At 45.3% G+C, this 27267-nt stretch overlaps 1 protein-coding gene across 1 annotated transcript in view; it reads left to right on the top strand.

The window, feature by feature from the left end:
• Window positions 1–12212: 12212 nt before the first annotated feature.
• MAPRE3 (microtubule associated protein RP/EB family member 3) overlaps window positions 12213–27267 on the top strand; it is a 47976-nt gene continuing 32921 nt past the window's right edge. The window contains exon 1 of the mRNA XM_065891067.1: window positions 12213–12372. The gene's annotated coding sequence lies outside the window, so the exon portion shown is untranslated. The remainder of the gene's footprint in view (window positions 12373–27267) is intronic.

Genomic DNA, 27267 nt, shown 5'->3' with positions numbered 1-27267 from the left:
TGGTCTCACAAAATCCCATTTCAAAGGACTGTACAAGGCCAGCGTGTCTTCAAAGGACCTGCGGGCTGCTCCCTGGCTCTCCAGAACCCCACCTTTTTCATTGGCCCACTGTGCCTTCAAACCCTTCCATCTGCATCAAGACTAATCTACCTTCTCTTAGATCTCAGCCAGAGGTTGGGGGGTTATCTGATCAAACACTTTCACACTAAAGAGTGAGTGAAATTGTTGCTACCAGTACTATGGGGTCACTTGTACTTCTTAGCCCCAAAATACAAAACCTTAATGAGGGAATTTTAGGTAGAATGGGGAAATAGTTGGGAGCCGGAGAACCTTCTCAGTTCTCACCAGATAAGCAACCCTCCTGCAAATAAGGCAGCCCATGACCAAAAGAAATACCCAGAACACTGCAGTTAGGACAGAGCCCTTCACTGTAATGAAATGAGCTGTGTGTATAAGTTCTACTGGGGTTTCGGAGCCAGATGGAAACACCATTATTGGGCTTGTGAAGGATGCCAAGTCCCTGGGGTGATACTGGGCCAAAGCACCTGTGTTACCCTGTTTCCCCATAGCATGCATGGGAGCACACCAGAATTTGATTAACTGCCAAAAATCCTTTGTAAGTGTTTGAATGAAAAATGGCATGGCAACTCATTTGGCAGGTCATGTGCACGGTAGCAGGTGGTTTATAGAAAAAAAAAAATAAGATACCCAGGAAGACACTGGTCGCCTTTGTACGTATGTAGTCGTGGGAAAACAAAAGACCACAGACTCAGACTTTAAAAGTAACACTTGATCGTTTGTAAGAACCTGCATTTGTGGAAACTGAACCAGCCAGCAGCTAAGCAACCATCCATCACCCTCTATTTCTTCACTCCAATTACAGGCTGACTCTTATATACAGGTACAACCTAACGCTAAGAATTGCCTTGCAGTTGTTGCAGTGGAGGAGGATGGGCCTCATGACACCCAAGTGATGAAGAAGAAACCTCACGATACACGGGCAGCGTAGACCTTCTAGTCCTAAGTTAATAAACGGCTATTTGACCGTGTTGCTGATAACACATTTGAAAGGGCTCTCAGTACTTTTCCAGCAAAACATTCAAGGATCTAACATTTGTTGATACTTGATACCATCTTATAATGATGGCAGCCGAGTTCTTCACCTGCTTCCCTTCATATATTTACAAACCACACATGTACACCTAGAGGTATCTTGTCCGGGTTTGCCCAGACAGTCCTGGTTTAAGTCTATTGCCCTCCAGAATAATTATTAATAGTGCCCCCTTCACTTTCAAATGTGTCTTGGTTTGGACAATAAATAGGTACGCCTATATGTTCATGAGTTTATTAATATGCTTGTCGGGAGTCAAAAGTTTTTCCATCACTGAAAGATGGAGGGCAGGGCATGGTGAGAGGCGAGGAAAAGGGGTCCTTTTTCACGGGTGAGGACTGGAGTTTCTGGTGACGAGCTCTGAATCTCCGCACAGCCCTCGGAGGCCTCGTGAGGTCTCAGTGGCTGTGGATGCAGCAGAGTGGTAAAGGCCTGGGGGCACTTTCCTAGCTTTTCAGTTTAGCTTATAGACCTTATTATTCCATTAAAAGTTGTAAGCCTACCAAATTTTATCACTTACTTTTAAAGGGACTTTGATTCAATTTATAAACTTAAACACATTACAACATTTTAAATTACATTTAAAATTATATTTCCTTTTTAAATACCTTTCCCAAGTACTAAATAGTTATTACCAATCTGACAAACTTAGAAATACAGTGAGCTTAGAGGTTTATTAGATATTTCTTTGCTTAGCATAAATTTAGTCAGTTTTCGACATAAAGTCATAAGTTACACATTTTAAATTAGTTCTGGGGTGCTCACTGTAATAGGCCAAAATTTCTTTTACGAGTATGACATAAACTACCAAATACGCTCAGATCCTCTCTCTCTTTTTAAAACTGAAGTATAGCTGATTTACAATGTTCTTTTAGTTTCAGGTGTACAGCACAGTGATTCTGTATATATGAGTTTCCAGACATAATCAAGACATTTCTAATTAATGGAAATAATGCGTCGAGCTAGCAAGAGAAAGGCACTAGCTGCATACAAAGAATTGGAAACTGAAAGCTGATTCGTCAAAAAAAAAAATACTAGAAGATGGAAGATCATGGAGTATGTTTTCTAAATTTTAAGGGAAAATAATTTCCAACCAAGGTTTCTACACCCGACCAATCTGTCAACCAAGTATCAGTGAAAAGTCATTTTTAGACATGCAAGATTGAAAAGTTTGACCTTTCTTGTACCCTTTCTTAGGAATCCATTTGAGGGTGTGCCCCAACGTATTAAACTGTAATAAAAAATAGAAAGACATGGGATAAAGGGGATAGGAGATTCAGCGTAGGTAAGAGGATCAGGAATGGTGTAGAGGGAAATCCCTGGAAGGCAGCTGGGCAGCAGCCTAGAAGACAAGGGGTCCGGAAGGAGCAGCCCTGAGAAAACCCTGACCCGGAGGCTAGAAAATCCATTTGGTCCAGTATTTGCTCTTTTGTCACAATGTGCTATAAATATTTAGCTGAAAGAGGTTCTCAGAACAACCAGAAAGTATCGCCCTGCTCTTGATAAAAGAGAACAGAAGAAGAAAAGATGATTTGCAAAAAGAATGAATTATGGATTCTCTGAGTTTGGGGCTTCCTTACACAAATCTAATTTAACCTCTGCAGAAATTTCTACCACATCCCTGACAGATCATCTAGCCCCCAGGATCCAGGACATTTAGTCCAGTGACAGGGAAGTGCCTTCCCCAGGCATACTATCCCACTCCCCCAGAGCTCTGTTTGTTCAATATTACTTCCCTAATTGAAACGGAATTCTGTCTCTCTGCACCTAATGCCCGTGTGCCCTATAGGTGTTCCCTCTGGAGGAGCACAGAGCAAATAGCCACCCCATTCATGTAACAGCTCTTCCCATATGTGCACTTCATAGTGGGCTCCGTCCTGCCCACCCCACTCAGGTTTCCTCTAAGCCAGTAGCTCTCAAACTCTGGCTTTGCCTCAGAATCACCGGGAGTGCTTATTTAAACACAGCTCACGGGGTCCCACCCCAAGAGCTTCTGACTCAGTAGGTCTGCTGTGGGCCAAACATTTCTACAAGTTCAGGTGTGCTGAGAACCAAACTTTGGGAACCACTGCTCTAAGCAAACAGCTCCCCTTCTGTCGGCTGTCGGTCCATGGCATTGTTTTCATGCCACTCATCCTGAAATGTGGCCCCAAGCCTCCAGAATGGAGGTTCTGGTGCTTCTTTTTTTTTTTTTTTTTTTGTCCAAATTATTTTTATTTATTTTTTAACATCTTTATTGGAGTATAATTGCTTTACAATGGTGTGTTAGTTTCTGCTTTATAACAAAGTGAATCACCTATACGTGTACATATATCCCCATATCTCCTCCCTCTTGCGTCTCCCTCCCACCTTCCCTATCCCACCCCTCTAGGTGGTCACAAAGCACCGAGCTGATCTCCCTGTGCTATGCGGCTGCTTCCCACTAGCTATCTATTTTACGTTTGGTAGTGAATATATGTCCATGCCACGCTCTCACTTTGTCCCAGCTTAGCCTTCCCCCTCCCCATATCCTCAAGTCCATTCTCTAGTAGGTCTGTGTCTTTATTCCCATGTGTCTTAACCCACAATGACTCCCTGGAGACTGCAAGGAACAGCCTGAGGGGCAGAGGGCCCTGGAGAAGTAAAGCCCTGAGAAATGACCTCCTTTGGAGAGTGAGTGCCTTCAGTTCCTGGTGGGGGGGGGGGGGGCGGTGCAGAGCAGCAGCTGTACACTGAAAATGCCAGGAAGGTATATCTTCCCCTGCCCCTTTCCACTGTTGGGCTGGCCTCCTCTTCTATCCTCTTTCTGCCTTGTTCAGCCTTTTGCTGCTCCCCAAAGTCCTGGGTCCATGAGATGGCCCCTGGCCACAGTACTACCCATAAAGGCCTCCAGGTGGCGCTTTAAGCTTATCAGTGCCTGCTTCTTTGGCTTAAGGTGCCAAAGCTGACCTAACCTAGGTGAACTGGTAAGGCCCAAGAAAGGCCAATATGTCCAGGTCACCATGGCCTCAGTCCCAGCCCCCAGAGCAGCTTGGGATCAGGGCAACCTTGAGTGTGAGTGCGGGGCCATAGCAGCCCTTCTGCTACCAGGAGAACCCCTGGGGAAGTTGTCCCTTTCAAGGCCAATGTCTAAGCTAAAGTTGCAAGATTTAACAAAAATACAGGATGCTTAGTTAAATCTGACTTTCAGATAACAAGTAACTTTTAGAATTTTTTAGTGTAGATATGTCTCAAATAGTGTCTGTGGCATACTTATACTGAAAAATTATTTGTTGTTTACCTGAAATTCAAATTTAACTAGGCATCTTATATTCATGTGGCAACTCTAGGTTTACGTTCATGAGTTTTACATCTTCCATGTAATGCGTGCTTATGGAATATCTGCCAAGCATGTGTTAGATACTACAAAAATGAATCAAGTGCAGCTTCTGTGTTTAGAGATTAGTTTGGGGAAAGTACATATTGAGAAATAATTGTAGTACAGAAGGCATAGGAAGCATGGGATAGTGGAAGTTTGGGGTTTGGTGTTGGCTTTAGGTTCCGACCCGGCTCCTGACGTGCACTAGCTGTGTGACTTTACTTAACCTCTCTGGGCCTCTACTGTTTATTGTGAAAATGGGAATGATACCAACCTCAGGAGGTGACCAGGGAGGTTATAGGAAATGGTACGTATTTCATGCCTGGCTATAGTAGCAGCTAAATAAATGCTAATTTCCCCTTTGTAAACAAGAAATACTGTGAGAGAGAGACAAATAAAAGTGCCAGAGTAGCAAAGAGCTTTACCTGCTTTGAGAAGGTCTCTATAAAGAATGTAACACTTCAGTTCTTAAATAAAAATAACAACTGATACTGTTTATTGAATGCCCACAGCATGCCAAGCATTGTCCTAAGCACCGGATAAACAAGATCCCACCTAATTCTTAAGTCTCTGAGGCTTTTACTGTTATTATCCCTACTTTACAGATGAAGAAACTGAGTTAAATAGCTTGCCGTAGAGTTAGGGAGTGATAGATTTAGTATTTCAACTCAAGTCCACGTAGCTCCCAAACCTTGCCTTAACCTCTGTTTAATGCTGTCTTCGCGTGAATTGGCCCTTGACATTTGAGGTGGGGATCGCTACGAAGAGAAGCACGATTTGTGTCCACTGAGCTGCAGAAACAGTGGATGCTGATGCAAAAGCTGGGGCAGGTGAAAGAGAAGAGTCTTGGGAGATACATGCACCCCAATGTTCATTGCAGCACTATTTACAATAGCCAGGACGTGGAAGCAACATAAATATCCATCAACAGAGGAATGGATAAAGAAGATGTGCTACATCTATACAATGGAATATTACTCAGCCATTAAAAAGAATGAAATAGGGCTTCCCTGGTGGCGCAGTGGTTGAGAGTCCGCCTGCCGATGCAGGGGACACGGGTTCGTGCCCTGGTCCGGGAAGATCCCACATGCCGTGGAGCGGCTGTGCCCATGAGCCATGGCCGCTGAGCCTGCGCGTCCAGAGCCTGTGCTCCGCAACGGGAGAGGCCACAGCAGTGAGAGGCCTGTGTACAGCAAAAAAAAAAAAAAAAAAAAAGAATGAAATAATGCCATTTGCAGCAACGTGGATGGACCTAGAGATTGTCATCCTGAGTGAAGTAAGTCAGAGAAAGAGAAATATCATAGGATATCACTTATATGTGGAATCAAAAAAAGGGTTCCAGTGACTTATCTACAAAACAGAAATAGAGTTACAGATGTAGAAAACAAACTTACGGTTACCAGGGGGTAAGGGGGGGGAGGGATAAATAGGAAGATTGGGATTGGCATATACACACTATTGTATATAAAATAGATAACTAATAAGGACTGTATAGCACAGGGAGCTGTACTCAATACTCTGTAATGGCCTATATGGAAAAAAAAATCTAAAAAAGAGTGGATATACGTATACATATAACTGAGTCACTTTACTGTACACCTGAAACTAACACAACATTGTAAATCAACTATATGCCAATAAAAAAAAAAAAAGTCCTGGGGCCTGGAGGCCACCTCAGACTCATGCAAGTTAATCCAAGCCTTTACCACCCACCTGCTCATCGTGGTGGGCATTTTCCACCAAAAGCAGGGTAACATCTTGCCATCTAAGCCACTGGTCTAAAGGTGCTGTTCAAGCTGGATACAGTAGGTAATTAATGTCCACAGGAGGTCTGTCTTAAGACCTTTGCAAATTCTAAGTTTGCATATTTGCTCCTATATAATGTATCAGGGTATAACTGAGGGGGAGAATCAAGTGACCTCTTGACCTTAATAAGAGTTTGGTTACTATTGATAGTTACCATTTATTGGGTATTTACTGTGTGTCAGGCACTGCCAGTCATTTTTCATACATTATCTCACTTAACCATCGCAACAACAAATGAGAAAAACCAAGGCCCAAGGTCGCATAAAAGAGGAAATATTGGACCCAAGGCTTGTGCAGCTCCAGCGGGGGTGGGGGTGATGGTGTTAGATTCGCTCTCTAGATAAGGTCACCTGCTTCAAGTCTTGGGATTAAAAGTTATTCCTCAACAAAATTACATACTGTTTCCATGGGTCCCTTGTAAAGTTTAAAACCATGTCAAGGGTTCCTATATGTGGGAATCAGTCCTATTTGAGTGTCCTGTTCCACTTTTAGCTAGTTTCAAATGAATAACGGACACTGTCAGTAACAGTGACCAGCACTGCAGCTCCTCTCTGCCCTCACCTCACGGTTAGGGCAGCCCTGCAAGTGCCCATCTAAAGTCTAGCCCCCTGTCAGCCAGAGTTGACCCACTCTCTCAGACTCCCTCAACCACTTGGCTTCCCCAGTCACCCTGGGCAAAGCACAAAAGGTCAAGTTGTTTTTAACTTGCTTGGCTATTTTCATTCCCATGTGAGGTGCTAAGTGTACAAAGGTAAATAAGATATGGTCTCTGAGAGTAAGGACCTCGGGTGGGGAGAGATGAGAGTAAGGACCTCGGGTGGGGAGAGACGTGAATAAGCTTGGTATCGTAACACAAGGCAATGTGAGGCCGTGACAAGAACGTACCTCGTACCAAAGAGAACCTGTCAACTGTCTGGAGTAGGTCCCTGACAGTGTCACAGAGGAAATGACACTAAAGCTTGTCTTGGAGAATGAGTGGGAGTTTGCAGAATGAGGGGAAAGGGGGACTCCAAGCAGGGTGAACCCCGTAACGGTGGCTCAGCTGTGAAACAGAACAGGTTTCTTGGCCAACCACAAGTGCTTCCTCTTTGTGGCTGACATATATTGGGAGAGGTAATGAGGCTGGGGGCATAAGAGGAGTGGAAGGTGAAGTGGAAATGGTTAGTAGGGGCCAGATTAGAGCAGAGCTTCTCTACCATGTGAAAGAGTCTGAACTTTTATCCTTCAAGCCAGTGTGTCTCAAACATTCCACTCAAGTACCCCAAAAGGCAGTGTGGAGAGTTCAGGCCTGGAGGTATCTTGAGTTCAAACTCTCTAAACGTCTTGTCTTTAAAATCATGTGATTCTTGCATTCTACTTCATCATATGTCTGGGTTTTTTAAAAATATTTTTAAATGTTTTCCTGAATCTCTAAATAAAATTGAAGCTTGAGGAAGATATAACTATTTTATAGCTCCTCACTCTGTTTCCTTACATGACTCCCCCATGCCCAGAAGTTGTTTCAGCCAGTTTGAGAAGGGCAGCCATAGGGACTTAGGCAGAGGAGTTATGTTGATAAGATTTATCTTCTAGATAGAGCCTCCTAGCTGGTGTTGAGGATGGGTCAGAAGTGGGAGAGACTAGAGGAAGAGAGACCAGGTGGGGGGCTCTGCAGTGACCCAGGCAAGAGATGGTAAAGGTGATGGAGATAAAGAAGGAGAACAGACCTGAGAGCTATTTAAAAATGGAATTGATAGTGTTGGAAAACTGTTCTGGTATAAGCAGTTGGAGAGAAGATGTGGGTTAGGATCACCCTCAAGTTTTTCTTGGATAGTGATGTCATTAACAATAATAGGGAATATAAGAAAGTTAGGTTTGTGAGGGGGGAAGGGTAAATAAGTTTAATTTAAGCCTATTGAGTTTGAGGTGCCTGTGGGACATAGGGTTGGAGATATCTAGAGAGCAATTACATATACAGGTCTGACAGTTGGAAGAGCTGATTGGGATGGAGATACAGATTCAGAAGTCATGGGAATACCTGAGGCCACTCAAGAAGTATGTATAGAGGGAGGAGAGAGAAATGAGATGGGAATCCCTGGGATGTTTAAGGGCAGATTTAGAAAGTAAGGGAGAATGGAAAAAGGAATGTCAAAAAGTCAAGAGGACTCATCACTTCCTGGTGAATGGCCAATTCCAGGGCTGAGGTAGGGAAAGTACAAGATGAGCCGGGAACATCTTTTACCAGAAAGCAAGGGAAGGTTCAAAGGATGATGGGGACAAATCCAAAGGACACAGGGGCCAACTTGAAGTTTCTTCCTCTGGCCAAATCTGTGGCCATTGAACATCAAAACAAATAAGAAGAAAGGATTATAACCCACTGGGGGGGAAATCCCTGTCAACACTGATATAAATAAATAAATGGCAGTGGGTCTGAACCCTAAACCAGGAACTGGCAATGTGTGCCCATTGGATTTCAGAAACGCTATGAACTAGTAACTGCTGTGTGTGCCTTTTTTTTCTCCTTTTCGAAATGATAGTGTCCATAGAAATTACCCTATATGCCTGTGCCTCTGGTGTATGCTGGGTACGCATAAGGCAGATGATGTGTCTCTTTACTTCACAGGTCTTCAGATCAAGAGGACTGGTACTCAAGGAGTTATATCCAAGGGACTGGGCCTGAAAAGCCATATCCACACTGGGCCCTGAGTTAGATGTTGAGATCCTGGACTTCAAGTTGGTGCTGTCATGGATTGAGACTTGGGGGTCTTGAGGGAGGGGATGAGTGTATTTTGCATTGAGTGGCATGTGAGTTCTTGTCATTAGGTGGTAGGGTGTAGCAGATAGCATTTTCCAAAGATGATTCAACAATATCTCTCATCCATGCTCTTATTACGTGACTTGGACATTGCTCCCTCTGAGAGGTGTGGCCTATGTTCCCTTCCTTTGATATTAGGTAGACTTGGTGACGTTGTTCAACCAATAGGATATGGTAGAAGTGATGTCTGAGGCAAGGTTATAAAAAAAGATGCAGGGGCTTCCCTGGTGGTCCAGTGGTTAAGACTCCACTTTCCAGTGCAAGGGGTGTGGGTTTCAATCCCTGGTCGGGGAGCTAAGATCCCACGTGTGTCGCCGCCAAAAAACCAAAACAGAATACAGAAGCAATATTGTGACAAATTCAATAGAGAGTTTAAAAATGGTCCACGTCAAAAAAAATCTTTAAAAAAAAAATGATGCAGCTTTTCTCTTACTATTATATTCACCCTTGAAACCTTCAACTACCATATAAGTATTCCAACTGTCCCAAAGCCACCATGTAGTGAGAAAGCTAGCTCTGAGACAATATGAAGAGAGAGGGTTGTCTAGTTAGCCCCCTGCTGTTTTTAAGCTCCAGCCACCATCTGACTGTAACCACTTGAGAAACCCTGAGTCAGAGCCACCCAGCGGAGCTCTTCCTGAATTCCCATCCCACAGAAACAGAGATAATGAAATGGTTATTGTTTTAAACCACTAAATTGAAGTGATTTGTTTTGCAGCAATAGATAACTGACACACAGTAAAATGTTAACACGTGGAGAATCTGGATGAAGGGTGTACAGAAACTCTTTGTAGAATGGTCATTTATCCCATGTGTGACAAATGGGTGGGGATACAAGGACCATAGTCTCTTCTCGGGATTACTCAGGACCAGCCAGCTACCTCTGATGCCAGCTACCATCCAAGTCCACACCTACAACCATGGAGATGTGCTGGAACTTCAGAATGGAGAAGCAAAATAAACTGAGTCTGAAAATTTTCCCTTGTCCTTGTGACACCCAGACACCCTATAGATACAGTTAGGAACAGCTTCAGTTCTCCAACTCTGTAGCTAGGAAAAGTGTAGCCTGCATTTTTACTGTCCTAACCCCTTGATTTGCTCTGGGAATTATCCTCTACAAGAAAACCTCTCCTTTCTGAGAACTGCCTTGGATGGGTGGAGACAGTCTTGACTCAGCATATGCTGTGTCCCTCTCTATTCTTACTCTATTTGTAGTCAGCTGCCTTCTCCTTCTCTCCTGAGAAAATGGGCTCAGTCAGAGTGCTTTGACACCCATAGTCCTGGGGTGGAATCTCTGGGAGCTATACAGGGAGACTCAGAAAAGAATGCTAGCCTACGAATTCTTACTTCTGAGTCATTCAAAGAGAATGCAGCATGTCAACAAGCCCAGCAGAATCCAGTAATGTTCACCAAGAGCGCTGGATCTGAGCTGGGTTAGGAGATGGTAGAATAGTAAGGCATGAAGAGCTTGTACTGATTATAGAGGGTGACAGGAATCATTGAAGAGGTCAGTACCTTGTGAGAAAATTTATTCAGTGGAAACATTAGGGACAGTGTAGAAGGGAGACTAGCTACAGGTGAGGAGTCAGGAAATAGAGAATGCCAGAGTCTAAATTAATAGATGACTAGAGTTTTGGCATTAAGATGGAGAGCTAAGTGAGTGAGAGAGGTGTAATAGTATCTGTGGTACTTAAAGATTAAATATGTGCAAAGATCATATGGAAAATATTACTGGAGACTCTGAGGCAGTTAGGTCAGAGAAAGTGAGGATGAACAAAAAAAAATTTTAACCTTTGACTCCTTTCACTTATTTCTTTGGAGTCAAAGAAGATACCTCTTTGAAAACTCTTTGAAGAAAATCTTTGTCTTCACTTGATCCAGTTCCATAAGCACTTATTGGAACTCTACTATGTTTCATATTGGGTGCTAGATGCTGAGGGAGCAGATGAATAAGACAGAATTCCTGCCTACAAGGGGCATGTAGTCTGGTTGAAGAGACACATGCAAACCAAGGACAATACTGTAAGATGTGTATGGAGGTATACAAAAGGAGGTATGTACAAGATGGGTACAGAGGTGACCTTAAGATATCCACGGGAGTCAGGGCTGAGGGAAGGAGACCCAGAAGTAGTTTGCACAAAGAGAACCAAGCTAATGAAATCATGAAATGGTGAGCATAGTGGAACCCTGGGTGGAGTACTGGAGGACAAGGACAGTAGGTGTGGACAGGAAGAAGAGGGATCTAGAAGAACTGGGGAGATCCATAAAAGCTGACCTAGAACAGGGAATTTGGGAACACCAATGAACATATCAAGGAGGGAGCTAGTTATGAGGGGGTAGAATTTAAACTAGCTAGTGGGCAAGATGAAGAAACAGGTATCGTTTACAAATGCATTGGGACAGAGACAATAAGGTTGATAAAAATTCGTGACCTGTGTATAGAAGACTTTGTTAGCTCCGTTTAGAGGTAAAGGTATAGACTTTTTGGCAGGAGACAAAAAGGAATGCTTAACACAGGCAGAGGAAAATTGAATTTGGGGATTAGAGTAACAGGCTGCGACTGAAAGCCATAAACCAAGAGAGGAGAGAAAACCCAGCCTTAGCTCTCTCCTGTTGCTAAAAAAGAAGAAATATTCTCCCCTTTCTCCTTTGCAGTAGCCGTGAGACAGATAAGAATCCGTCATCTAGAGGGAGGAGATATGGGGATACATGTATATGTATAGTTGGTTCACTTTGTTATAAAGCAGAAACTAACACACCATTGTAAAGCAATAAAGATGTTAAAAAAAAAAAAAAGAATCCGTCATCTGGCTACTATGGAATCAGGTGTAAATGGTTGTTCTTTCTGAGATCAGTTAGGGTGGAGGAATTGTTACGCCGTTGCTAAGGAAAGAGGAAGGGGCTGTTTCCAGTTGCCATGGTGACAAGGTAAGAGCGTTCCCTCGATACCGCCGTAAATTTATGAGGCGGTGTCCTCTCCTTGTTGCTATGGCAACTTAGAGGGACTGTTCTCGTCGTCCCCACCTCCCATCGCAGTTGCTAACACAAGGTGGAAGTAGGGGCTGTCCTTCCCTCTCCAACCAGTTGCCTTGGAGACGGCTGGTGCCCTGGCCCCGCCCCGCTCGGACTGACAGCGGTGGCCGCATCGCGCCTGCGCAGTGCTCTCTTCCCCCGCAGTCTCTGTGCGTTGAAGCCGGAGACCGCGGCGGCCTCTGTTAGGACCCTCCGCCCCAGAGCCGCCGGCCGGAGCCGCAGCCTCAGCCGCAGCGCCCCCGCCGCCTGTCCCCCTCCCCCGCTGCCTCCGCCGGAGCCATCTCGCGCACTGTGAGTCCAGGCCGAGGCGGCTGACGCCGTGGGGCTGAGTCAGCGGGAGGCCCGGGCCCGAGCTGGGGGAGGGGAACCGAGTTGCCCCCCTCGCCTCCCGACCCGCGCACCCGCCCCCCAACTGCGTCTCCCCCACGCCCAACGCCTTTCCTCCACCCCTCTCTCCCGGGCTCCCCGCGGCCTCAGCCGTCAGGCCTCCCCGAGCCACTCCCCCTCCCCTTCTCTCCCCACAGACCCACCTTGGGGCTTCTTCCCCGCTGGATGCGGCGCTACCACACCTCTGCTCTGGACAGACTTTTCCCCAAAAAACTGCCCCCCGTTCGCCCTTGTCCCTTCTCCTTACTCCTCTTGGGCCTGACATCTCCGGCCTCTCGGGTTTTCCCCAGTGATATGCCAGAAAAAGAGTGACAAGGGAGAGAGCGAGGGGAGACGGGGGGGGGGGGGGGGGGGGTGGGGGGAGGGGGGACGTTGTGCCTGCCCAAACGTTGGGGCCTCAGGTTTCCTACCCACACGCTCCTGCCCCGGCTGGCGTGGGGAAGCAGGTCTGGACAGTACTAGCTGGCTGCTAAGAGCTTGTGGGGCTTTCCGAGTAGATGTGCTGGGAAGCGTTCCGCCCCATCATCATGATCAGCTACTGCTTAGTGAGCACTCGCTAGTGCACGGTGGCCTTCTAGTGGGCTGAGCTCTGGCTTTGGCGGGCGCTGTGGAGAGGGACTGGAGAGAGTGGAGGGAGGGGAAGAAAAGGTTGCGTTTGGGAGCTGAAGTTCCTGCGCTTCCAGTGCGTTGTTGTGAATAAGCATCTTGCAGTACTCTTTAACATGCTTTCCATCCCCCCCCCGCCCCCCCGCCCCCCCCCCCGCAGTACAACATGGATATAATGGGAGGTTTGGAAACAGGCCTGATAGCCGTAGCAAATGCTTACTGTTTGTATATTGAAGGGTTGTGATCTCTGATACCTGTAAATTCCAAGTGGTAACCAACTGGGCAAGAGTGAGTTTTAACATAACATGTGCAGAGCGGAGAAGGAGGAGGAGAACTGAGGTTTCTCTCTGGTGTAGGGCTGAGGCTTGCACCCCCTGTTTCCTGCAGCTGTGTCTCTGTGGGGGCTGTCACCTGATAGGGGTTCTAGCACATTTGAGCAATTCCCTGGGTTATGTTTGCTACCCATCCACCTGCCCATCGTGCATTCCCTGATCTTGGAATAGAGCAGGATCCCAAACTGTTTTCTTTTTTCGGAAGAAATGGAGCTGAAGTTAGAGTTGGTGCGCACAGCCAGAAGCTGTCTCTTAATAAACGTGCCTCAACTCGAGGGCTCCTAACTACTGTGTGTACCTCATTGCCAACTTCCTTTGATTCTTTTTTTTTGCTTGCAGATCTCAGTGTACTGTTAGAAAATGTGTGTAAATATCACCCAGTTAAACTGTAGAAGAGGCTTTGGGTTTTTTTACTTTAGGGTGCAAAGGGCGTAGATGGTTCAGTTCTAAAAATCATGGTGAAGAACCCACAAATTTGGAGTTTCTGGCTTGCAAACGGTGAGAAATAACGATTTTGCGCCTTGACTTTGCTCAATCATGTCCTATTGGCAGCCTCCTCAGAGCCACTCCCCGCCCCCATGCCCATCAGATTAGTTTACAGTAGCAAGGACGGCTGTCGCCCTAGTTTTAAACATAGAGATGAAGTTCAGGAAAACTACTGCCCCCATGCAGCAGCGCAGTTTCTTCTGTTTCGAATGCCAGTCTGGGGTTTGGTGGGATGCACCTGCCTGCGGGGCGATGGGAACTGTGGGGCCTGAGAGTTACATTCCTTCTGTGTGGTCCTCTCTGTGTTGCATAGCTCACCGAAATACCCGAGCAGGGCAGGAGCAGACAGCTGTGCTGGAGAGCTGCTCCTCCTGGGTTGAGTGTATTTTGGGAATCAGCCATATTACTGGGGTGGAGGGTTGTGAATTAAGAAGCAAGAAGATGTGTCAAGGCTAGATAGATCAGGAGGGTGTGAGTAAAATGTCCCCTTTACAGTTTACTGTGGGATAGGACATTTCCAGAGCATCACAGTGGCTTTTATATAGGTTAATTTGCCTTTAAAATCCATACCTGTATTTTATGAGATAATGATGCAATGCCTTTTAAACTGCTGCTGTTGGGAAACAGGACTGATACCTGTGTCTCATACGTTGCCTATCCAGTTGTTACTGAGTGTAATTGTTAAGATCAGGGAGAGGGACATGATTTGAACCAAATTAGACCTAAATCTATGTGATCTATGTTGTAGTTTTGTAGCACTATATTTCCTTGATTCTAAGACACACCAGCAGTTTACCAGCAGCTTTTAGGTAAACTCATTTAACACTACCAGATCAAAATATGTATGTTGAGCCTACGGTGCCTCCTAATTTCAGGAACATTAAAATAGCCAGGAGGCGGCAAGATTTGAAGGAGGGATTTGCGTGTCTTAGAACTGAGAATGATATTTATAATATTCCCAGGGATGTGACGATCCTGAGAGCGCATGCATTGTGAGGACGGATTTCCTTAAGTCCTTTCCCTAAGCCAGCCTACTCTGTGGGGTCGTGTACGTAAGATGATTGACTGCAGTTAGGCATGGCAGTTGGCTATTGAAGAGAGGAAAGTTCCTGTGTGGGGATCCATCCCAAGGCCTTCATATGGTACCCTCCAGAAGCAGAGCCAACTAGCTGGCAGCAAACATCGTATGAGCTATACCTGAATTTAGCCAAGTAACATCTTTCAGAAGCTGAGCAGAAAATGTAATTTTTCTGAACCAAAATGCATCTGATTTGTTCACAGACATATTTGTAAAGATCCTAAGGCACGTGTCCTCCCCCACATAGGATGTTAGAAGTGGAGAGGACTTCAGATGGTTCAGTGTTCTCATTTCCAGATTTCAGTATGAGACACCAAGAGTTAGTGACTTGCCTGAGGTCACCCAACTAATGTAGGAAGTATGTGAAAACATTTTGTCAGCTGTGTACACCATGCAAATTAATGTTGGTAGTTATTAGTGGCTGAGTCAGGATTAGAACCCAGATTGCCAGTCTAGGGCTATTCTACAATACCATGTTACCTCATCCCTCATATTTAATATTCTAGAGGGTTTTAATAAAAAATAATTTAGTAGTCTGTAATTAGCCCTGTAGACAAGGGCATGTTTTTTGTCTGATTGCAAAGCCAGGTGAAATTGAGTGTCACACTGTCTAATTAAATATTTATTCTTGCCATCTCAAAAATATTTTTTCCCCACGCAGTGCATTTCAACTTCAAGGAAGTTTTTCCTTTCTTAAATTTACATCATCTAACGTAAAGCAAACGCGAAGGTGGGTGTTTGAAGTCTTCGCAACTTATCTGTGAGGCTACTGCTGTATTCCAGGAAGCAAGGTGGAGAGGGCTGAAAGGGGGCCGAGAGGAGGAGCAAACTGGATTATCTTCCAGCTCCCAGAATGTAACCTTCTGTGGTTCCTGGAAGCCATAGAGATTTCTAACCCCTATCCTTGAGAAAGGGAGGTGGTCTGGCCTCTGGAAGCAGACAAACCTGCGTTCAAATCCCAGTCCCACCACTTCCTGACCATGTGGCCTTGCGTGAGTTATGGAACCTGAGTGCCAGTTTTCTCATCTGCAAGCCTGAAATGATACCCATCTGTTTTACAGGGTGGTTGGGAGGATTAAATGAAAGGAAGTGTGTAGAGTACCTGCTTAATAAGAGGTAGCAACCATTAATTTATATTACTAAAGTATAAAATAAAAAATAATGCTTTCCACATTTTATCATGACCTAAGTCCATCTTGGCCCCCCAGTTCAGCAACCCCCATCTCCCAGCAGGCCTCTCGGTGTGTTTGACATGCACAGAGGGATTTATCCTGTGAAGACCTGGCACTTGCAGTGTTATTTCAACTGCCAAAATAGGAGTATATGAACTGCCCCTTTGTCTCCATGTATTCAGCTGACCTGGTTATCTGAAAGGCTGGCAGGGCGGGAGCAGTTGATTGGGAGAGCAGAGACTTCGTGCGTTTGTGTATGTCATGGTGGCGGTTAGTCCTCCGCTGGGGAGGCCATTCTGGGGAGTGATCTTAATTTGAAATGGAAAAGCTGCTGAGCTCTCCCTCGTGAGTCAAGCTCGCAGTGGCCTTCATTCAGTTCCTCTACTATTAGAGGTGTAGCTTTAATTGGTGACTGCTCAGATCAGCTCTGCATCTGGGAGATGTGGAGGGCCCAGGAGAGGAGCTACCTGCCTTAGGAGGGAAACCTCCTTGCTAGTGAGGAGAGGTAAAGGGAGGGCATTTGGGGTGGCAACGGTTCCAGATGGAGTCAAGGCAGAGACTGCCACGTAATTAGGGAGCCCGGGGAAGCCATTCAGGTGGGACACAAATGAATTTAAGTTCCTAAAAATTTCATTTGGAAAGAAAATACTCATAAATAGGCATCTTAGGACTGAAAATTTAAACACAATAGTTTTAACCTCGGGGAAGTGGAATTTGAGTGTGGAGGAGTGAAAAGGACACTCAAAGGAGAACTCCTTTCTTTCATATATAATTCTATCTGTGAATTGTTGTAAGAAGCCTGTGTGCTTTTGTAATTTAATGAAGACCAATAGAGTTGGTATTGGTTGTTTTTCAGTAAGTACATTTTGGTGAGCAAGAAGCAGTTGCCTTTACTTGGAGCCGTCAATGCTTGGGGCAGATAGGGTTAGACTGCTTCCTTCAAACAGGCCAAGCCAGTTTGCACCAAACCAGGCTCGTAGGTAAGGACAGGACCCTCCAAAGTGGCTTCTTCCTGGCAGCCCAGGGTACTTCACTGACCTCCTACCTCACCACCTCTTCCTAGTCTCTTCACTCCCTTCTTGAGAATTGTCCCTTCCTTCTCTTGAACAGTTGAAGTAATCATTGTTATTCTAATAAGCTATTTTAATTTTCAACTATTGATGAAAATGGCATCTGACCAGATGACCTTTATGAAAACTCTGTGCCCCTTACTTAGCATGAAGAGGGCTTGAGGCTTCCCTGGTGGCGCAGTGGTTGAGAGTCCGCCTGCCAATGCAGGGGACACGGGTTCGTGCCCCAGTCCGGGAAGATCCCACATGCCGCGGAGCGGCTGGGCCCATGAGCCACGGCCGCTGAGCCTGCACGTCCGGAGCCTGTGCTCCGCAACGGGAAAGGCCACAACAGTGAGAGGCCCCCGTACCGCGCAAAAAAAAAAAAGAGGGCTTGAATTGTAACGGCGCCCAGCTGAAATGCTGACCTACTCTGTTATGGTAGCCGCATTTTAGATCAGATCGGGCTGATAAAGCACCACTTTCCCACAGTGATTTATTAACTGCTTCCCCTAGGAACCACTGATAAACTGACCAAATTATTAAGTATGATTGAGCTTTAATTTTCTCCTAAGTTGGTCAGTTGTGTTTCCTAGCCAGGTGTCCTGTTTATTATAGAAAGATGACACACCTATCATTGGACACGTGCTTTGACTTGCTTAACCAAGCGTTAGGATGGGTTATGATGAGTAATCCACATTCCATCACGCAGTCTTCCCTTTGGCCAAGAGTACAGATTTGGGCGACAGTTGGCCAAGGTTGGTGAGGCTTCCTGTGGCCAAGGATGGTTTTTCCTCTGTGTAGAGTGGACTGGCTAATACTGGCCTAAGTCCAATATCTTCTTCTCACTAGCATCGTGCCCTACCAACTTTCCTAAACGGGTATAACGTTACATCGGTGTTTTGAGCTCTGGACACATTATTTGCCTGAAGTAAATAAAGATTTGGCCTATCTAAATGTTGTGACTCCACGTAAAATGATTTTTTTCCTGAAACTATTTCTTGTATATAGGAGATACATACCAGTTGTGTGATATGTTTAAAATAACTGAGCAAGAAGCATGGCTTCAAATTTGCCCAAGTAGTTTTGACATTATGTATCAAAAACGTTAAAAGGAGCATATGTTTAGATCAGAGATTGCTGTTCTAGGAATATTGCGAAAATCAGAGATGTATATAAAAATAGCTATACAGTGATTTTTATTAATGCAACATTATTAATTATAATCATTATTAATAACATCAAATAGTTAAAACAACCAAAAGGATCAATAATTAGGCATTGGTCAGTTCACCTAGATGAAATACTGCACAGGCATCAAAAATCTTGTAGAATATTTTTTGATATCAGAAACTTTTGATATAATCAATGAAAAAAGGATGCAAAATTGTGTGTCAAGAATGATACCAACTTTATTTTAAAATATATGAAAAGGTACTAGAAGGGCATATGCCAAAACCATAAGTGATTATCTTTAAGTAACGAGATTACTTTTATTTCTGAGTGCTTCTCAGTGTGTTCCAAAGTTTTCTGCATTAAGCAGCTATAACTTTCATTACAAAATTTTTAAACCAGCGATGTGTAGTTTCCATGTAGTAGAACAATCGCTAAGAAAATCTCAAGGTATTTAATTTTTTATTATTTTGTTTCACTATGGTCATGATTCAAGGTAAACACTTCTCAAAGGTGTTCCTTTAGATAGTACTTCATTTCTTCTTTGAGAGAGAGCGTGCCTGGAGTGTTACTGTGTGAGTGTGTGACTTAAAACCGTAGTCTAGAAACTCTCAAGTCCAACTGTCTTGAGACGTCTTGAGAAATGAAGTAGTCTCCCTTGACTCAAATGAGATATAAAAAAAACTATGAAAAGAAAGTGTCTTACAATATAGTCTTCTTTGCCTCTTAACTTTTGCTGTTTAGATTTATCAGATTTCAGTAAAACCCCGTGTACCACAGGGCTCCATTTGGGTGGGCTTTTTCTCCCCATGTCTTTGCAGATTCTCTGGTGTCCTGGTTCCCCCGTGTCTCAGGGGCCTTATTTGAGGCTTTCTCCCTTGTTTTGGCGGTTGTGCACCTATCTGAACTATCTGTTTTGAAAGACTCCACCCAGGCCTGCAGCAGCCTCCTTCCTCCCTTTGCCCTGGCCATATTCTGTTCCGCCGTCAGCTCAGAGGCCCTTTTTCTTCCAGGCGTGGGTGGAGAAGGTTGGGTGGCCACCTGGCAGCAGAAGCCCACTGCTGGGATGGGCTGGGCGGGTCCCTGGAGCTGCTGACTGTGATGGGAGGGGCTGGCCCGGCCGCTGCTGTCCTCTCGTTCATTTTCCCATCCACGCACACACTGTGCATCATCTCTGTGGCCTGTCCAGTGGGCTGATACCTGCCCTCTACCAGTGGTGGTGTCGGCCCACCTCTGAGCGCCGGGACGTAGAGCTGAGGAACCATGTGGTTTATCACACAGCTCGGCCTGTGCTGCTATATAAATGTTTTCTAAGCAGGGTCTGCCTCTTCTTCCAAGTGGTTCTGACTCCCCAGACACCTGTCCCAGACAGGGTGGAGGCCTACCCTGCCACCTAGGATTATTAGTGAACATGTCTTTGGGTGTGGCTCGCTGGGGACACTCCACCACCTGGAAAGAGCGACTGTGGGAGAAGCATTCATCTTCTCTTGAGGGTGTTGTCCAGGTCACCTGGTAATTTAAATGGTGTTTCCTGCCTGGTAAGAAATGAAATCTCAGCTGCTCTGAGTCAGCAGGATCATAGTTGAACTGCTGTGTGTTGTGCCATGTGAAAGGGGCAGGCCTTGGACCACTGGATGAAATTAAATATCCCTTCCCATATGGGGAGTGTCTCACTGAAGGCTTATCTCCCGTGGTGTAACATGCACTGTGTAGCTAGACTTTTCTGCAGCACCAGACTCTTGGCAGACAGCCGTCAGCCCCCACTCCCATCCCTGCAGATTATTGCCGCTTATCAGGGTCTCTGGTTCAGTCTGTGATCTGCCCTGATTTTAGATGGGTAGATTTCACCGCTGAAAGCTCCCGGTTTGGGCATCCTGTTAACACCTTTAAGTGACAGGACCACTGCTAAGTACAGAGATGTGTTATGCTGGCCCTAAAATAGCAAGGTACAGTGCTTTGAGAGTGGATAACATTTGTATTCCCCAGATAGTATAGTTTCCAGGTTTATAGGTTATTCATATAAATTTGCGTATTGTCTTCTTAAGGCCTTATTCTGAGTGTACTCTCAATAAGATCTCTCCAAGTCCTTTCTGTTTTGTATTCTGAGTCATTATGGGGTATAAAAGAAATGAGATTCAACCCCTGTCCATGAGAAACTTCAGCCTGGTTTGGAAGATAAGGTGGATGTGTGGAATGATTAGCATGCATGACGACACTGGGGGTTGATAATACATCTGTGCTCCTTTGTGGTATAAGCCATGGTCCCTGCCCTTAAGGAACTCAGCTAACATTCTGGCAGGAGAATTGGACACAAAATTATATAAATCGCTATCACACAATGGGGCGGGAACACCAGCAGTGATGGGAAAGGGTGCTTTGGTAACCCAGGCAGAAGAGTGACCCTGAGCGTGTAAGAGCTGGGGGAGCCTTCAGAGAGGGAAGCATATCGGAGCTGGGTATGCAGGGTAGCACAGGATCCCACCCACCAGAGGACAGGTAGTAGGAGAGTTCAGGCAAAAGAAATGAAAAGAACAGCATATTGTGAGTCACTGGCACTACAGAGTCTAAATTCAAAGAGGGCTCTGAGAGGAAAAAGTCAGAAAAGACCTCACGAAGGGAGCAGACCCTGAGCGTGTCCTGCAGAAGAGAAGGCTCTGAGTAGACAGGACACCAGAGAGGGCTTGCCACGAGGCAAGGTGGACTGGCCAAGGATCGTAAGTAGGTCACCTTTACCAGACTGAGGCTGTGGGAGTTTGCACAACATTGCGAACATTAGTCAGAAATTAGGAAGTTGAAGAGACAGTTTGGAGATAAGTTTTGGTTTAGGCATGGAGAACTAAAGATGACAATTGGAGACATCCAAGTGGAGTGAGCACAAAAGCCCAGAAGCTGAGGATGAGGTTGGATGGAGCTATGGGTGTGAGAGTCAACAACACAGGAGCGATGGCTTCCCTGAAAGGGGGTTTCTCCAGGGGTCTCGGGTACAGAGCACAAAGACCAGAGCCCCAAGTAGTAAGCTTTGAGAATTGTCCATAATTAGGAAAAAAGTGAAGCAATGTGGGGAAGTAGGAGGTTTCAGAGCAAGGGAAGAGAGCTTCAGTGCTGCTGGTTTAACTAGGCTTAAGGATTCATCCAGAAGAAAATCATGGCAAGGGTGTCACTCCAGTGAAACGCTGGAGATGGAAGCCAGATTGGGTAGCATTAAGCAGGGAACTGGGTACAGAGCAAGTAGAGGCAATAGATAGTCACCAGAGAACGGCAACAGGGAAGGGGAGAAAAGTAGTAACCAGAAGAAGCAGCGGGATCAAACTTTTTTTGTTACAATTCTGTTCCTTATCATCAAACATATATAAAATTTTAGTAAGCATGTATTTTTTGTTTATGTAGTTTTTGTGTATTGAAGTGTGCTTCATCTACAGATTTCTCTATATCAGCATAATCCATAGATTTGTCACTGCAAATATCCCATTCCCTCTGTGGTATTCCATTATAGTGATACCAAAATGTGCTTAACCATCAATCTATTATTGGGCAATTAGGATATTTCCAATATTTTGCAAGCGTAAGTATCTCTGCTCTGAACATCACTGTACAAATTCCTTTTTTTTCCTTTTTGGGTTATTTCTTCAGAGGTATATCCTATAAAGCAGAGTTACTGAGGCAAATGGTACAAACCAGGTTAGGTTTTTTTAAATTGACATATAACATTATATTGGTTTCAGTTGTGCAAATAATGATTCAATATTTGTATACACTGCAAAAAGATCACCATGATAAGTCTAGTTAACCTACATCACCATACATAGTTACAGTTATTTTTGTTATGATCTTTTAAGATCTGCTCTCTTAGTGACTTGCAAATACATAATACAGTATCATTAACTATAGTCACCATGCTATACATTATATTCCCCAGGACTTATTTATTTTATAACCGGAAGTTTGTGCCTTTTGACCACGTTCACCCAGTTCCCTCACCCCCACCCCGACCTCTGGCAACCACCGATCCGTTCTCTGTGTCTATGAGTTCAGTGTTTTTAGATTTCACATATAAGCGAGATAATACAGTATTTTCTTTCTCTGTCCAATTTACTTCTTTTAGCATAATGCCCTCGAGGTCAATCTGTGTTGTAGATGGCAGGATTCCCTTCTTTTCTTTGGATGAATAATATTCCGTTCTGTATATATACCACAGTTTCTTTATCCGTTCATCCACTGATGGACACTTAGATTGTTTCCATATTGTTGTTGTTTTAATGGCCTTATTACACATTGTTCTCCATGGTGATCCAACCAACTTACAATCAGAGTAAGAGTTTAGTACTGACTTGGAATAATTTCTGAAAATAAGGAGACATGAGCATGTGTGTTGGTGGAAAGGAAAAGGAGTTATTTGAGGAAAATAATCCACATACAAGAGAGAAAGCGAGCAAATAGGAATGATCTTGAGAACACCAGGGAAGGGATAACTTTGCAGGAGAGGGAAGGACTCCCTTCCTCTGAGACTGATAGGAGGAGAGTGTAAAGCTCTTTGTACCCCTGACTTGCAGGGTGAAGTCCAGGGGAGATAACTAATAAAAGACCTTTCCCTTAGTGAGACAGAGCCAAGGCTGCTTGCTGAGGTCGGGGGCGAGGTCCTGAAGGTCTGAATTAACCACTGTGAGAAATGAGCCTGGGCTTTTGAGAGGTGAATGAAAGTCTTGTTGTGCAAGGGTGAGGGCTGAGTTGGGCCCATGAATTCCTAAGGGCTAAGTCTCTGAAGTCCTCTAGCCTGGAGAAGCAGCAGTAAGTGGGGCAGCACGAGGATGGGGGTGGCTTAGCATGCTCGTGGCAAGGTTTCTGGGGAGGCAGAGTTTGAGATGGCAGTGAAGCAGCTGGCCCTAAGGTCAGAGGTGGAAGGAAGCACTGCAAATCTAAGACAGGCACTGGTTGTCAGCAGAATGAGGGGGAAAGTAATTACAGGCTCCAGTGAGAACAGAAAGGGAGGTTGGAAGGTGAGTGATGAGCCGTGAGGAGGTTTTTGACAGAGGAAGATTTTAATTTTAAGAGGCTGTTTTTACTTTTAATTATTCACCTTTGTAGAATGTTTGGGGGTGTTTTTGTTGTTGTTTTTTGCTGTTGTTGTTTCTTCCCTTAACATATGGGCACGTATTACTAGCAACATTTTTGTAGCTAAAATCTCTGGTGTAGCGCTGTGCTTCCAGGGTGTGGCAGGATTACCTCTGAGGTTGATGGAGGAGAAACGAAGATGGAGGAGCTTCACAGAGTCCGGCTTGATAAGGGGCTTGCACCATGAGGTGTCTTTGGTTTCAGCCATTGCTCCTGTGGTCACAGCTTGTCGCTACGGAGTGGCACCCAACCACCAGCCCTTATCCACCCACATGGTTTTAGTGTTTAAAACCTGAGCAGGCTGACCTTCCCTAGGCTCGGCAGTCATATTTTCGATGCACTGTTGTGTGGGCCTGGCTGTTTCCCACTCTGCCCGGGAGCCCTACCGAGCCATTCCTCTCTGGCCTCTGTCCGTGAAGGTTCTTCCTCCAGGCAGATACAGCCCCTTGCCAGGGACGCAGTTTTGTGAGTGGACTGTGGGTTCCGTTTCAGCCTCACTCATCCCCTCCATGGGTGCTTTGTGCAGTGTACAAACTGTGCAACTGTATAGAGCAGCTCTGTTTCTCTCTTGCCTGTTTTGAAACTTGGCCTAAGGCCCTTGCCTCCTGCAACCGGTCTCCTTCTCATGTCCTCCTAGATCATCCACTTTGACCCTGACTCTGACTGACACCCTTCGTTGTGGCCTCTATTCCACTTGCCGTATTCACGTTACCATCATACCGCACAACTAAAGTGCTTTACACAGCTGACCATGCATAGCAGTCACAGGGGCCAAGCAGGGAACTGAGCAAAGTGGAAACACATGGAAAGGGAGTGCCAACATCAACACAGGGACATGGAAAAGCCAGGGCCAGCGCTCTGCATCCTTTCCAGGGCCTTCAGCTGAGTCTAAACCTTGCCTGGACATTTTGTAAATGGTGTTTCATTAAAGCCAGGACTAAGCAGGAGTACGGCTCCCAGCCAGCCCCTACCAGGAAGGAGCAAACAGCTCGCCAGAGCAGGCCTCAAGCCAGGTGGGGTAGGCACTAAGGTGCATTGTTTTGCATGGAGAATTAAACGGGCCCTTTGTAAACATAGCCCCCTGCCGTTGCTCCTTTCTCTTGCCTCCTAGTCAGCCTAGGTCTGAATAATTAGCCCTTGGCCCATCAGTAGCAAAATGAAGAGGAAGACTACAGCTAATAGGCTGCAGTACACTTAAGAACCTTGAACTCGGAGTTAGGAGACTTGGGCTTAGAGTTACACGACCTTGAACAAGGCACATCTCTTCCTTGATCCCCACTTTCCTTTTCTATTAAATGAGGGGCCTTTGCATATGCTGTTCTCTCTGTCGGGAGCATTCTTTCCTGGCCTTTTTGGGCCGAGTCTCCGTAACCTCACTGTGTCTTGGCCTAAATGTCCTTCCCTAGGGGAAAGTGTTCTGTAACCTCCATCCTCACTCCACTCTATGTTGGGGACCCCACGACAGGGTTTTTCAAATGGTAGATTACAACCACTAATTGGTTGTGAGACCAATTTATTGGGTTGTAACCAGCATTTTCTAAACGAAAAGACCAGGGAATTCCCTGGTGGTCCAGTGGTTAGGACTCCGTGCTTCCACTGCAGGGGACACAGGTTCAATCCCTGGTCGGGGATCCCACAAGCAACGTGGTACAGCCAAAAAAAAAAAAAAAAACAAATGAAAAGACCAGAAAATATCAGAGGGCATCACTCATAGTAAGAGTAAGAATTGTTTAATGGAACTCTTGTTTTATTATCTATGTCTGGGTGTGTGTGTTTGTGTATGTATTGGATTGAATATAAAATGTATCTTTCACTAAGAGGCAGAAAGCCATTGCTTTCAAAACACCCTAGTCGTATATGTTTAGTATACAGCACTTAATGAGATTATAATTACATAGCTATTTGTATGATTTTATTACTACTTACCTATTTCACTAGGTAACAGGCTTCATGAATCAAGGATCAAGACTGACTGACTCATCCATATGAGACCTAGAAATTGTGGAGGCTCAACAAATAATTGCTGAACGAGTGGATTTCTGAGGGGTACCTTGTTGCTGTCGGTCCTCAGTTCTGTGAGGCAGTTCCTGGGAGTGACTAGATAGTGGCTGCAATAATAAACCAAAAGCCCTCACATTCGTCCCTACTGGACAAAAGTAACAGAAGGAGTGGCTCTTGGACCTCTCGGTCTCCACGTTAGCAAGGAGTGGCACCGGAAACCGGGAAGGCCAAACCAGCTCCCCTGAGAGGGAGAAGGGAAGAAGAGGACAGATACTACCACCCTATTCAGCAAGGCCTAACTTGGGCAGAGGTACCTTTCCAGTAACAGAGAGACAGGACGTTCAGAGACCAAAACCTCCACGTAATCTGTGCTCACATAAAGACAAAGGCGACTCGCCTAGTGTAAGCTCTCCCAAGGGCCCATTTCCCACTCTCCTGGGTATGGGCGACCGGCCCATGACCCAGGAGTCCCCTGGGTTCCCGGGATAGACTCCAGAGCTCCTCTCCCTCCTGTAGCACCCTCACCCCGCCCCCCAGCTTCCAGAGAACTTATCTGCTTCTTGAGGCGTCTTTCCGAACCTAGCCAGCCTCACAACAGGTAGAATCAGTACCCTGCGCCTTCCCAGACGTGACAAGCCTCTGACTGTAGCCCAGAGGACTCCCCATGGCCTGGAAGGCTACATTAGCAAGACCCAGCCAGGCACTGCCTTGGCCCAGAGCTGTTCTGGGATGTGCTAAAGATCGTAACTCGAGAGGACTTTGTTTCCTAGGCCCGGAGGCCCTGTCGGGAGGACTTCAGGAAGTCCGATTTGCTGCTTCATCTTCAGAGTCCATCATCTGAACTCAGATAGTTCTGGCAGCATCTAGCTGTTCTGTGGAAACCATGTTACTTCCTGCCTGGAGCAGATGACCTCTTTGGGAGGGACGAGGGGATTATAACTAGATGTTTTAGAGCTCCTAGAACTGTTTGGTCTTCTGGCATCGACAGCCCCTTCTAAAAGTCTCTCCCGAGAGGCCGCCAGTTGGCTTCCTTAGGAAGCTTTCTCAGGCACCCGAGCCGCCCTTGGTGGTTGAGGGCAGGAGGCGAGCTAAGAGAAAGGACCGAGAAGCCTTTACTACAGGTTGTCCCTAAACAGCAGCCGCCTCTCACCTCTGGTCGTTTGCCCCCTGTTGGAGATTTAGGGTTTGGAAAAGGATTCTCCGGAGAGCTGCCAAGTCCTGTCATTCCTCTGAACAACACCCTTGAGAATTTTTGTATCACTTGTCTCATTCTCACCCTAATAATCCGTGCGTCCTAATTTGTATCCATACGTTAGCTTTCCTATGAATTAAAAAAAAAATTATTCTCAAAAATCACTGTCACCTAGCCCATATTTCAGAAAAGTTTCTTAGAGCAATGTGCGTTTAACTAATGCCTTTAGTGTATAGTAGTCGTCAAAAAAACCTTTTCTGGATAACAAATGTAAGTCAAAATTCCCTTTACAATATTTTAAAATTAAAACATTACAGAAATGCTTAATGTAGAAAGTAGAAGTCTTCCATAACCTTGTCCCCCAAGGAGAAATCAGTGCCACAATTTTGTTGAATATTCCAGCTTTTTTTCTGCATACATACTCTAACGTATTTATTATTTCTTTCTAAAAACACGAGATCCTACTATTTTTCATTTATAGAAAAAATGGAAAAGATAGAAAAAAGTAAACAAGGAAATTAAAGCCATTGTAATTCCACCACTCAAACAATAGTGGCATCAAGGGGTGGCCATGGTGGGCTTTAGTACTGCCCCCTTGCAG

Source organism: Phocoena phocoena, chromosome 14 (genome assembly GCF_963924675.1).
Source record: "Phocoena phocoena chromosome 14, mPhoPho1.1, whole genome shotgun sequence".
NCBI lineage: Eukaryota > Metazoa > Chordata > Mammalia > Artiodactyla > Phocoenidae > Phocoena > Phocoena phocoena.
This window is presented reverse-complemented; position numbering and strand designations above follow the sequence as displayed.